A 10,705-nucleotide genomic window follows, 5' to 3' on the forward strand; every position below is an offset into this window, starting at 1 on the left:
TTAATCTCAGCACCAGGGAGGCAAGTATATCTGGCCAGCATAGTCTACAAAGCAAGTTCCAGGACAGCCAAGGTTATACAGAGAAACAAACAAACAAACAAAACCAAATAAATGGGAGAATGGGGGGGGGGGGGGCGGAGGGGGTGATGACAGAAAGTGGTACCAGGTTTTTGGAATATTACCATGACAGACTTGATCTTGGTTTGGGGAGGATTGTGGAAGGAGTTGGACGCTTTGGGCTAGAAAAACTATTGAGTTCTCAGAGTTTAGAGAATGTTATGGGAATCTAGAAGATACGGTTGAGAATAGTGCTTATGGTGGAAGCCTGTCTTGTGAAGTTTCAGAGGGAAGTTTGGGAGTCCCTTAGAGCAAATATCAAGGGCCACCTGATATTTTGGATTATGAATCTGTGGTTTATAAAAGGGAAGTGATGGCACTATACCTTTATTCCTAGCACTCTGGAGGCAGAGGCAGGCAAATCTCTGAGTTCAAGGCCGGCCTGGTCTATAACCAGAGCTAAACAGAGAAACCCAGTTTTGGGGGGAAAATTCTGTGTTTCTGTGATTAAGGAGAGACCAGCATCACTGAGGTGAAATCTTCTTTGAAATGTTTTCTCAGAGTCAGCACACAAAAGCTGTGGCCCACAGGGGTCAAGGCTCTACCTTATGCTGGTAGACAAACTTGGTATTGTATAAGTTTCTCCAAGGTGGTCTTAGTCCTGAGAGAGGCCAGGAGAGGCCATTTGTGAAGGTGCAGCCTCAGTTGTAGTTTGAAGCCCCAGGATTGAAAAGGTCATGAAGAAAAGTTGAAGCTTGACACTATGTGCCCAGGTCAGAGTTCCAGAAGAGCGCCCCCTAGAGGCTCTGGGTGAAGGTGCATTTTGAGATGACCACCAAGCACAGCAGCAGCAGTGGAGAGGAGGCTGCCTTGCCTGCACCTGTGAAATGCACTATGAGTCTAGTCTCACTGTGTGCAGATGGCAGGCTCTGAGAGGAGGAGCCGCTCAAACCTGGAGCCAGAATGTCTCACATGGAGTATAACAGTGCTGGGCTTCAGTTTTGTTTCAAATGTAACTGTGCCCTGAAGTCAGAAAATGTGTGTGTGTTTGACTTTACAGAAACCCACAGTTATGAGATTCATAATATTTTATAGAGACTGAACTTTTGAAAAGACTTTGGATGTTTTTTTTTAAAGATTTATTTATTTATTATTTATTTATTTATTATATACACTGTAGCTGTCTTCAGACACACCAGAAGAAGGTGTCAGATCTCATTACAGATGGTTGTGGTTGATGGGATTTGAACTCAGGACCTTCGGAAGAGCTGTCAGTGCTCTTAACCGCTGAGCCATCTCTCCAGCCCCGACTTTGGATGTTTTAAAGAGACTAAACTTTTAACTTGTTTTCATTTTTAAAGATAGTGGTGGGCTGGTGAGACGGCTCAGCGGGTAAGGGCACTGACTGCTCTTCCAAAGGTCCTGAGTTCAAATCCCAGCAACCACATGATGGCTCACAACCACCCATAATGAGATCTGATGCCCTCTTCTGGTATGTCTGAAGTCAGCTACAGTGAACTTATGTATAAAAATAAATAAATCTTAAAAAAAAATGATAGTGGGACATTTAAAAGTTGGAATGTGTGTTTTTTTTTTTAAGATTTATTTACTATTATATCTAAGTACACTGTAGCTGTCTTCAGATGCACCAGAAGAGGGTGTCAGATCTCATTACAGATGGTCATGAGCCACCATGTGGTTGCTGGGATTTGAACTCAGGACCTTCGCAAGAGCAGTCGGTGCTCTTAACCACTGAGCCATCTCTCCAGCCCTGGAATGTGTTTTATATTGTGATGTTGATACTGCTATGAGATCTTGGGGATACACAAGAAAGGAGAGGTTATAGTTTAATAGTGATGTATTTTTGTGACTATTGACAAGAGGTTAGTTGAGCTGGTTGGGTTGTCAACTTGACACAAACATAGACAGAATCCAAAAGGGTTAGCCTCCCAGGGTAGTAGGCAGGTGCAAAGAACCATCCAGGAGGACCTGCCGCCCCCTGCCCGGACTGACGAGTCGGCCCGGCTGTCCCGAGCGCCATGTCGGGTTCTTCTAGCGTCGCCGCCATGAAGAAGGTGGTCCAGCAACTCCGGCTGGAGGCTGGGCTCAACCGCGTGAAGGTTTCCCAGGCAGCTGCAGACTTGAAACAGTTCTGTCTGCAGAATGCTCAACATGACCCTCTGCTGACTGGAGTGTCTTCAAGTACAAATCCCTTCAGACCCCAGAAAGTCTGCTCCTTTTTGTAGTCAGCTATCTTGAGGTTTCTCAAACCACTTTTCATGAACCAGTGAATATTCAAGAGAACTAAATTTGAAGTCTGTACAAAAGCTTCTCTTTAACACGTGCCATAATACACTATCTTCTGCTCGTCAGTCCTTAACATCTACCTCTCTGAATTTCATGGATTTCTGTCTCACAAGGTTTAACTATTTTATATACACTGGCTGTAGCATACAATAAAGCATCATACAAAAAAAAAAAAAAAAAAAAAGAACCATCCAGGAGAGGTCTTCGGTCACTTTGGCATATATTATAATATTCAGAAAACATAAATTAGGTGATTAGATCTTGCTACAATAGGATCTGATTACATGATCCTGTTAACATTTGGCCATGGATGGCAAAACAGCAGCAGCAACAACAAGAAGCAAAACTTGTAAAAATTTTCAAAATGTTTTATAACTATAGACGAAGCTTGAGGAGATGCGGCTATTATTGAAAACCATTTGCTGAGCATAAGTGAAGCCCTTGGTTAACCCTGAGCACTGGAAAAATTGAATAAAACTTAAATATTAAATATAATTGGAGAGAGGGGTGAGAATTTAAAACTTTTTAAAAACCCACAACATTATATCTATGCCAGCATAATAATGTAATTACCCTTGTTTAATTGGGGCTTGTGGGGTCTGGAATAGGATTATGTAACCTGTTTTGTTCCTCCAGCCTCTCCTATTCCTCTCCCTCCTGTGGCTGGTACAAAGGTACTTCTAAATAATTTAAAAGCCACGGGATGCCTAAAGCTACCCATGGTGCCTCTACAAGGGGCTCCTTCAGCAATATCTCTGTGTGCAGCTGGGGTCTTCTACTGATCCTTCTTTCTGACCTTGTGTTTCTTCTCCTGACCTTGCAGGGACTCTTCTCCTGACCTTGCAGGGTGGCTCAGTGGCCAGGTCCATTCTGAGAACAAACAATTCACATTGAGAGTACTGACCAGCGATGTGACTTAGCAGAGGGCCGGAGTATTTTGGGACCTTGGTAGTGAGTTGGTCAGATGTGACCTGGATGACTCTGCATCTGTGGAAGAGGCCTCAAAAGGGACCATGGAGCCTTTTTGGTGACCAACTTCTGGAACCACCTCTGCAAAAAAAAAAAAAAGGAAGAAAGGAAGTGTGTCAGGTGGGAGCCAGAGCATCCTTCTTAAGTCCCTTCCTCTTCTCCAGACCTACTTCTGTTTGTGTTAGTCTTAGTCTGGTGCCCAAAGTAAGCCTTACCCCATGACATCCACCCTGGGACTTGGGAGATATTATGCACTTTAAGTACTTGCTGAGGTTGTGTTGGTAAAATTAAGATTGTATGGCATCTGTTCAAAGCTTAAGAACTTGGCTATTTGAGGAGAACTGCCTAATAGACCCAGCCATTAACTTCTTCACTGAGTACTGTTTGTAGGTGGAGGGCGGGGACACTCCACATACACTGAAGTTACATGGATAGCACGTGGGAAGGTAAACTATGAGTAGTGGGGCTAGAGAGATGGCTCAGCTGTTAAGAGCACTAACTGCTGTTCCAGAGGTCCTGAGTTCAAGTCCCAGAAACCAGATGGTGGCTCACAACCATTTGTAATGGGATCCGATGCCCTCCTCTGTTGTGTCTGAAGACAGCTACAGTCTAAAGATGAGCTACAGTGTACTCATATACATAAAACAAATAAATACATCTTTTAAAAAACATGAGCAGTGTATTTATACTGCAAGCAGAGAATATGGGATGAGTTAGTAAAAGGTACAATGAAAAAGAAATAAGCAAGCAGGGAAATCCAGTAACGGTTCCAGGGAAGGAGGAGCTTGTGGGGGAAGTAAGGACACCCGTAAAATGTGCTGTGACTCACACAGCTCTACAGTGCGTCACACTGAGCAGAGGTCACACCATGGCAGTGCATTGGGGAGAAGGCAGATTGTGCCTGTGCACGTTAGTAGAAGAGAGCTTTGTGTGCAAGTTTGTGTGTAAGAGGAAGACAGTAGAGGAGAGATGATGCTAAGTGTTCACTGTTAGGAACCTACTCGTCAGCTGAGTAAAGAAATTGAGGCATGCGATGTAAATGTTGTCCCAGAATTAAGGAGCTGAAAGAGAGGTGACTGCTTCCTTTGCAGGGCATTGATCAGCATGTAGGGGCAGGGAACTGGCTTCTGCTTGCTTGCTTGGTTTGTTTTGGTTTTGTGGAGTCTGGCTTTGTATTCGGTAGCCCAGGCTGGTCTCCAACTTACAGCAATCCTCCTGTCTCAGCTTCCCAAATGCTGCAATTATAGGCGTGAGCCCCTATGTCCAGCCAAGAACTGTTTGTTTGTTTAAGATTTATTTATTTATTTTATGTATATGAGTACACTGTAGCTGAACAGATGGTTGTGAGCCTTCATGTGGTTGTTGGGAATTAAATTTTTAGGACCTCTGCTCACTCTGGTCAACTCTGGCCACTCAGTCCCTGCTCACCCTAAGATTTATTTATTGTTATATGTAAGTACATTGTAGCTGTCTTCAGATGTGCCAGAAGACAGCATCAGATCTCATTACAGATGGTTGTGAGCCACCATGTGGTTGCTGGGAATTGAACTCCGGACCTCTGGAAGAGCAGTCAGTGCTCTTAACCGCTGAGCCATCTCTCCAGCCCAGAACTGTTCTTTTAAATTATAGGCTCTATCCTCTTGTGAAAATCCCCTCTCCCTGCCCCTCCCCCCACCCTGTGTGAGTGAGTGAGTGTGTGTGTAAATTTGAAAAGCTTATTAAGCTTTTACAAAGTTAAGGATGGCATTAGCTATTTGCAGAAGTGACACAATTCAGAAAAGTTAATATAGGACAGACCTGTCTTGGGAAAGTTTGCTGAATTGGGCAGGCTACCTATTATTTACTGCATTAATTTTGGGGTGTCCTAGTATTAAGCTCTGGGAGGGGTAGTTAAAATCCTGATGTTTTTTTGTGGTGAGAATAAACCCAGGTGTAACAGGTTCTCTGTCACTGGACTCTACCCTCAGACTTTTTCTTTCTTTCTTTTTAATCTTTTTTTTTTTTTTCCTTTGAGACAGGGTCTCAGCAATTTGTTCAAGCTACTGGTGAATCCAGTCTGCCACCCAGGAAGATTTTGAATTTGTGATCCTCCAGCCATAGGCTCCCAAGAAGTTGGGACTTCAGGTCTGTGCCACTGGGTCCCGTTTCCCAACCCTGCCTACACCGCCTTTAAAAGCATTTCCTGAATTGTAATTCTGAAGTTTACCGATTCAGATGAAACCTGAACCCAGGCTTATCCGTCACTTCTTAGCCTCACCTTTCCTGGCTGCGGCTACATGAGGTTTTCTAGGTAAAAGCAAGAAAGCAACATGAAGAAAGGAAGGCGAAAGGGAGAAGGGGGGAGAATGGAGGGTTGGACATTTGGAACTAAAACCAAAAGTGAGAATCAACAAGCCAGGTGTAGGGAGAGGGGAGGGAAGGAGAGGAGAGAGGATATACACGTACTTGTGTATGGACTCCTTCATTTTGCCCACAGAATGGTGTGCAGGCATCAGGAAAAATGCAAATGTGTATTTGTGTGCCAAGGTTTTAATTTTGTCCATTAGGGAAAGCTGGTGGCAGATGTTGCCAAGCACCTGGGCCTGGAACGCATGGTACAGGGCAGATTGGAGAACATGACTGGGTTGTGTGGGGGCAAGCTGAGGCATTGCACCTCGATGGGAAGGGGGAGTGGAGAGGATTTCCGGTCCGTTGGTGTTCCTGTGACCAGCATTGCTTGCTAGGTGATGTCAACAACTTTCTTACCTTTTGGAAGCCCATGAAAACCTCTGATGGTCACGAGATGAGGTAAATGCCAGATTGCAATCAAAGTCCACGAACAAGCTGGATGCAGACCTCCTGCTTCGCTCCTGTTCCCCTCCTTACCCCCTTCCTGCTGCCCTTCAAAGGACACGCTGGTGTTCTAGGCTCTGTGTGATCAGTTGAGGGTCACCAAACCAGTCTAGACTTCCTTGTGGCAGTCTCACCCTAAAGTGCCAAGGTTGGACTTGGCATGGAATGCACCCCACCCCCACCGCATGCCGATATTTCCAGATACATGTATCCCTGTATCCCGTAGCTTTGGTTTCTCCATATCTCTTAGGAAAGGTGAACAAGATGACCAAGAGTCCTAGCAAGTTTATCTGACCCACTGTAGCAGGCGAGGACTGTTATAAATTATAATGTGGCAAGGGGGTACCTGGTGGGCCCATGCAAAGCTGTTCCCCTGAGAAATTATGCCATGCAACAGTTCTGGTAATGAGGGAGTTTACGTGGGGGAAGGGAGGAGAGTGAGGACCTGGAGAAGGAGTAGAGGCAGACAGACGGGAGCAGAGCCACGAGGGCAGAGAAAGGGGGAGGGAGGAGGGGCAGAGAGGAGGGGCAGAAATGGAGGGATGGGCTGGGAATATGTGTGTGTGTGTGTGTGTGTGTGAGAGAGAGAGAGAGAGAGAGAGAGAGAGAGAGAGAGAGAGAGAGAGAGAGAGAATGTGAGCTGGGCTGGTGAGCAGTCCTTTCATACACTGCCCACACCTGGCAGCGGCATAAACTGTTGCTAGGTCCCTGGGAGGAGCCCAGTGGAATGTGCTGTAAGCTGACAGGGACAGGATCCCATCATCAGAGTTAGTCTCCAGGAACCAAAATCTCCCAGGAGACAGGTCCTCAGCCTGCTCCAGCACAGACTACATAGAGCCTGCAATCTGTGGGTTAGAGTTACCCTGGGTAAAGAGTTAATGACCACTCCCGTCCAGGGTTCCCAAATATTCAGGCTGCAGCACTGGGTGTGCCTGAGCCTGGTCTCTACTACAGGGAGAGCTGACATTTACTAGTCAACCACAGCCTTTTGTACCAACCCTGTGAGAGCCAACAACCACAGTTCCTTCTGTGAGCTCCATGCCTTTGGAGGGATACTTCCTCAGAAACCTCTTGCCCCCACAGCTGCTTTTCACACGGCTCCTTTAGATTTGATGAAGTCACTCGCGTGGGGCGGAGGACCTGCTGATGCTTTGCTGACACTACTTTGATTGGCTTTGTAAGACCAGCACTGTCCATGGGGGATGTACCAATGAATGGGTCTCGGTAGCTGACATTGGAGAGTCATCTCTAACATCAGTCTTTTCTAGCATTTTTGCTTCTCCAGAGGAGTATATAGGCAGAGCTGTGGGCCTCAGTGCAGAGACTCTAACAATACAGCAGTACTCTGATGTTTTGTCCAGGATTTCGGGGAAGGACATACGGAACACTAAGGTGAGTTCTTTTGTTGTTTGAGACAGATTTTTTCTTTCTTTTTCTTTTCCTTCTTCTTTTTTTTTAACCTATCTAGTGGTGCACGCACATGTGCGCGTGCACACACACACATACACACATACACACACTCATGTACATGCACAAGCCACATCCTATGTGTGTGTGTTAGTTCTCACCTTCTACTATACATGTCTCACAGGACACACTCAGGTTTAGGCTTCCTGGCCTTTACTTGTTGAGCCATCTCATGGGTTCTTTAAGTAGCCCAGGCTGTCCTCAAGCATGAAATAAACACCCTGCCTCAGATTCCAGTGTCCGGGCAGGCACCCTCATGCCTGGCTCCAACGATGAGTTTTTGGTGATTCAGTGGGATCACAGGAGGCTACCTAGGTTAACATCCCATTGATCTATTACGTCATTAGCTTTACCAGTGGCTTCTGGGGAGGAGGAGCTCACACTGTCAAACAAATGGAGAAGGTGCCACTCTGACACATCTTTACCTTCCCTATTGCTTTATTTCCCTGGCTTAATGTTAATTCGCTTGTTAAGTAAAACAAATCGCTTTTGTGTGGGAGGAATTTAGAATCCAAAGATCAAGCAAGGTAAACTTTTTCACCTACACTGTTCCAGCCCCTTCACCAGCTCTTAACAGCTGATTTGGGGACGCAGGTTCAGGTAGGGGCAGGGAATAAAAGGTGCGTTAGTCTCTCAGCCTCAGCTTCCTGGATTGTAGATTGACGGGTGCTCTGGTGCCCACTTCAGAGTGCCCTTGTAATAATGGGACAGGATATATTTAGAGTCTACCTTAATGCTCAGCACACAGTAGGGACACACCAAGTACTCTGTGCCCAGTGTTACCTTGGAACAACTTGGAGTACAAGGGAAGGGAGGAGGGACATTGGAACACAAAATCCAGTCCTTAACTGTGCCATCCAGACTTTTTTCCCTGTAAGTGCCAAGAGGAGGCTTCGCACAAGAAACGGGTTTTGGGGTGGAGGGTTGGCTCAGTGGTTGAGAGTCTTGCTCTTCTTTTGAGAGCTGGAGTGCAGTTCCCCACATCAACTCTGGGAGGCTCACAACCACTCAAGCTCCAGGGGACCCGACTCCCTTCTGCCCTCCTTGGGCACCCTCAAATGCATGCACAAACACATACATATACATCAATAATAAGTCTTTTTAAGAAAGAATGGATTTGTAAAGACTCCTGACCAACAGTGCCCTATGTCTTATAGGTGGCATCTGGTGTGTGGCAAGGACAGCTCTTTACAGGCAATAGGAAGAACTGGTGTCATTTCCCCACGTAGGTGCTGGTGAGGATGGGGACAGATCTGGTCATACAACTGAGTTGAATAGTTGCAATATTACGGCTCACAAAAGTCTCAAGTAGTTATGTATAGTCCTTGAAGAGACAGTTGATCTATGCAGGGTGTCTTAGTTTTGTTTCATGCTGCTGTGATTTAAAAAAAAAAAAAATGCCCCAACAGAAGCAACTTAAGGGGAAAGGGCTCATTTAGCTCACAGCTCCAGGATATAGTCCAACATTGCTGGAGTAGAGAGCAACCAATTAATGCATGCGTGCTAGGGCCCAGCTGCCTTTTTCCTTCTCATTCAGTCCAGGTCCCAGCCCAGAAAGTGGCTGCCTACCTTCATTCAGCGTGAGCCTCTACTTCAGTTGATCCAATTACGATAATAAATACCTCACAGGCATGCCCTCAGACCAAGCTACTCAAGATCTCTGTTATTAATATGCACTTCCTAGGTGATTCTAGATTGAGTCAAATTGACAATTACCACACCAGCACCGTGGCTCACACACCTGTAATTGCAGCACACAGGATGTTGGGGACAAGGAGGGGTTTTTGTGAGTTGTAACCTGAGTAGAATGAGATTGTGTCCCAACATCCAACCCCAAAAGAAAGTGTCTTGACTCCGGCTCTTTTTTTTGGGGGGGGACCCTGGGGGTTCGAGACAGGGTTTCTCTGTATAGCCCTGGCTGTCCTGGAACTCACTCTGTAGACCAGGCTGTCCTCGAACTCAGAAATCCTCCTGCCTCTGCCTCCCTGGTGTATTCATTCTTACAGGACTGGTTTTGGATGGTTCAGGAACTTCCTAGAATTTTAGACAGATACCTGTTCCCTGGAAGTTCTTGGAACATTGATTTATTCTCTACTGCAGTTAAAGCTTTTATGGCACCTGAAGTTCCAGGTCATTACAGGCAAGAAGTTCTGTGTATCTATCTGGAAGACAAGCCCGGATTTGCCCTCAGGTAGCAAAATGCTTAGGCAATGTGTTGATTGTGGCCACCAGGTGGTGCTCTAGCCCGCCCAGTTTGGTACACTCTGGTCTCCAACCTGGCCAACCTCTCTGTCCGCTCAGAGGGAGTCTATGGGACAGATGGTTCAGGCTAAGCAAAGTCCACCAAACCCTCATTCGTTGTTCAGGTAGAACTGTCTGTTTAACTGCTGAGAAAGCACGGCTCTTTCAGAAAATGAGTTTCAAGAGAACAGATTTCAAAAATCTTTAAAAACCTGTAATAGATCACCATTTATGAGATTTGCTAGTTGTCATAGTTACAAGATGACAATGTGACTTAGAGACAGCCTTTAAGTCACCTCCCCCCATGCTTCCTACATAAGTTATTCTGTTTCCAAACTCAAAGTTTTAAACATTTTTTCTAATTTTAAAATACAGTTTTTAAAATTTGTGTGTCTGTGTGTGGCATGTGTTTGTATGCGCACATACATGCAGGGGCTCTAGGAAGGCAGAAAACTAAACTCAGGTTTTCTGCGAGAGCAGCATACATTCTTAATCTCCAGCCCTTATCTTTTCAAACACTTATAACAGTAACTGAGGCCATTATTAAAAAGAAGATAAAAACCACCTAATTTCATCTCTTGAAATAAGAAGGCCTGCTAGTTTCTTCCAATTATTTTCTACTATATGTAATATGTATTATTTTTATATATTTATATATAATATTTATATATTAAAGCAACACTCAATGGGCCATTTCATTCAATGTTATGAACACTCCTATTTTGCTAAAGTTCTTCAAATATATTAATATAATAAAGTTTTATAATTCTGTTGATGGGCATGTATGTTGCTCTTGAACTTTCTTTTCTTTTTCCTTTTTTTTTTTGTTTTC

At 45.0% G+C, this 10,705-nt stretch overlaps 1 pseudogene across 1 annotated transcript; it reads left to right on the forward strand.

The window, feature by feature from the left end:
* The first annotated feature begins 2,057 nt into the window (after window positions 1-2,057).
* Gng5-ps (G protein subunit gamma 5, pseudogene) lies at window positions 2,058-2,548 on the forward strand (annotated as a pseudogene). The gene has a single exon (NR_153764.1). The product of NR_153764.1 is annotated as a G protein subunit gamma 5, pseudogene (transcript).
* The last annotated feature ends 8,157 nt before the right edge of the window (window positions 2,549-10,705 follow it).

Source organism: Mus musculus, chromosome 16, assembly GCF_000001635.26.
Source record: "Mus musculus strain C57BL/6J chromosome 16, GRCm38.p6 C57BL/6J".
NCBI classification, from domain to species: Eukaryota; Metazoa; Chordata; class Mammalia; order Rodentia; family Muridae; genus Mus; species Mus musculus.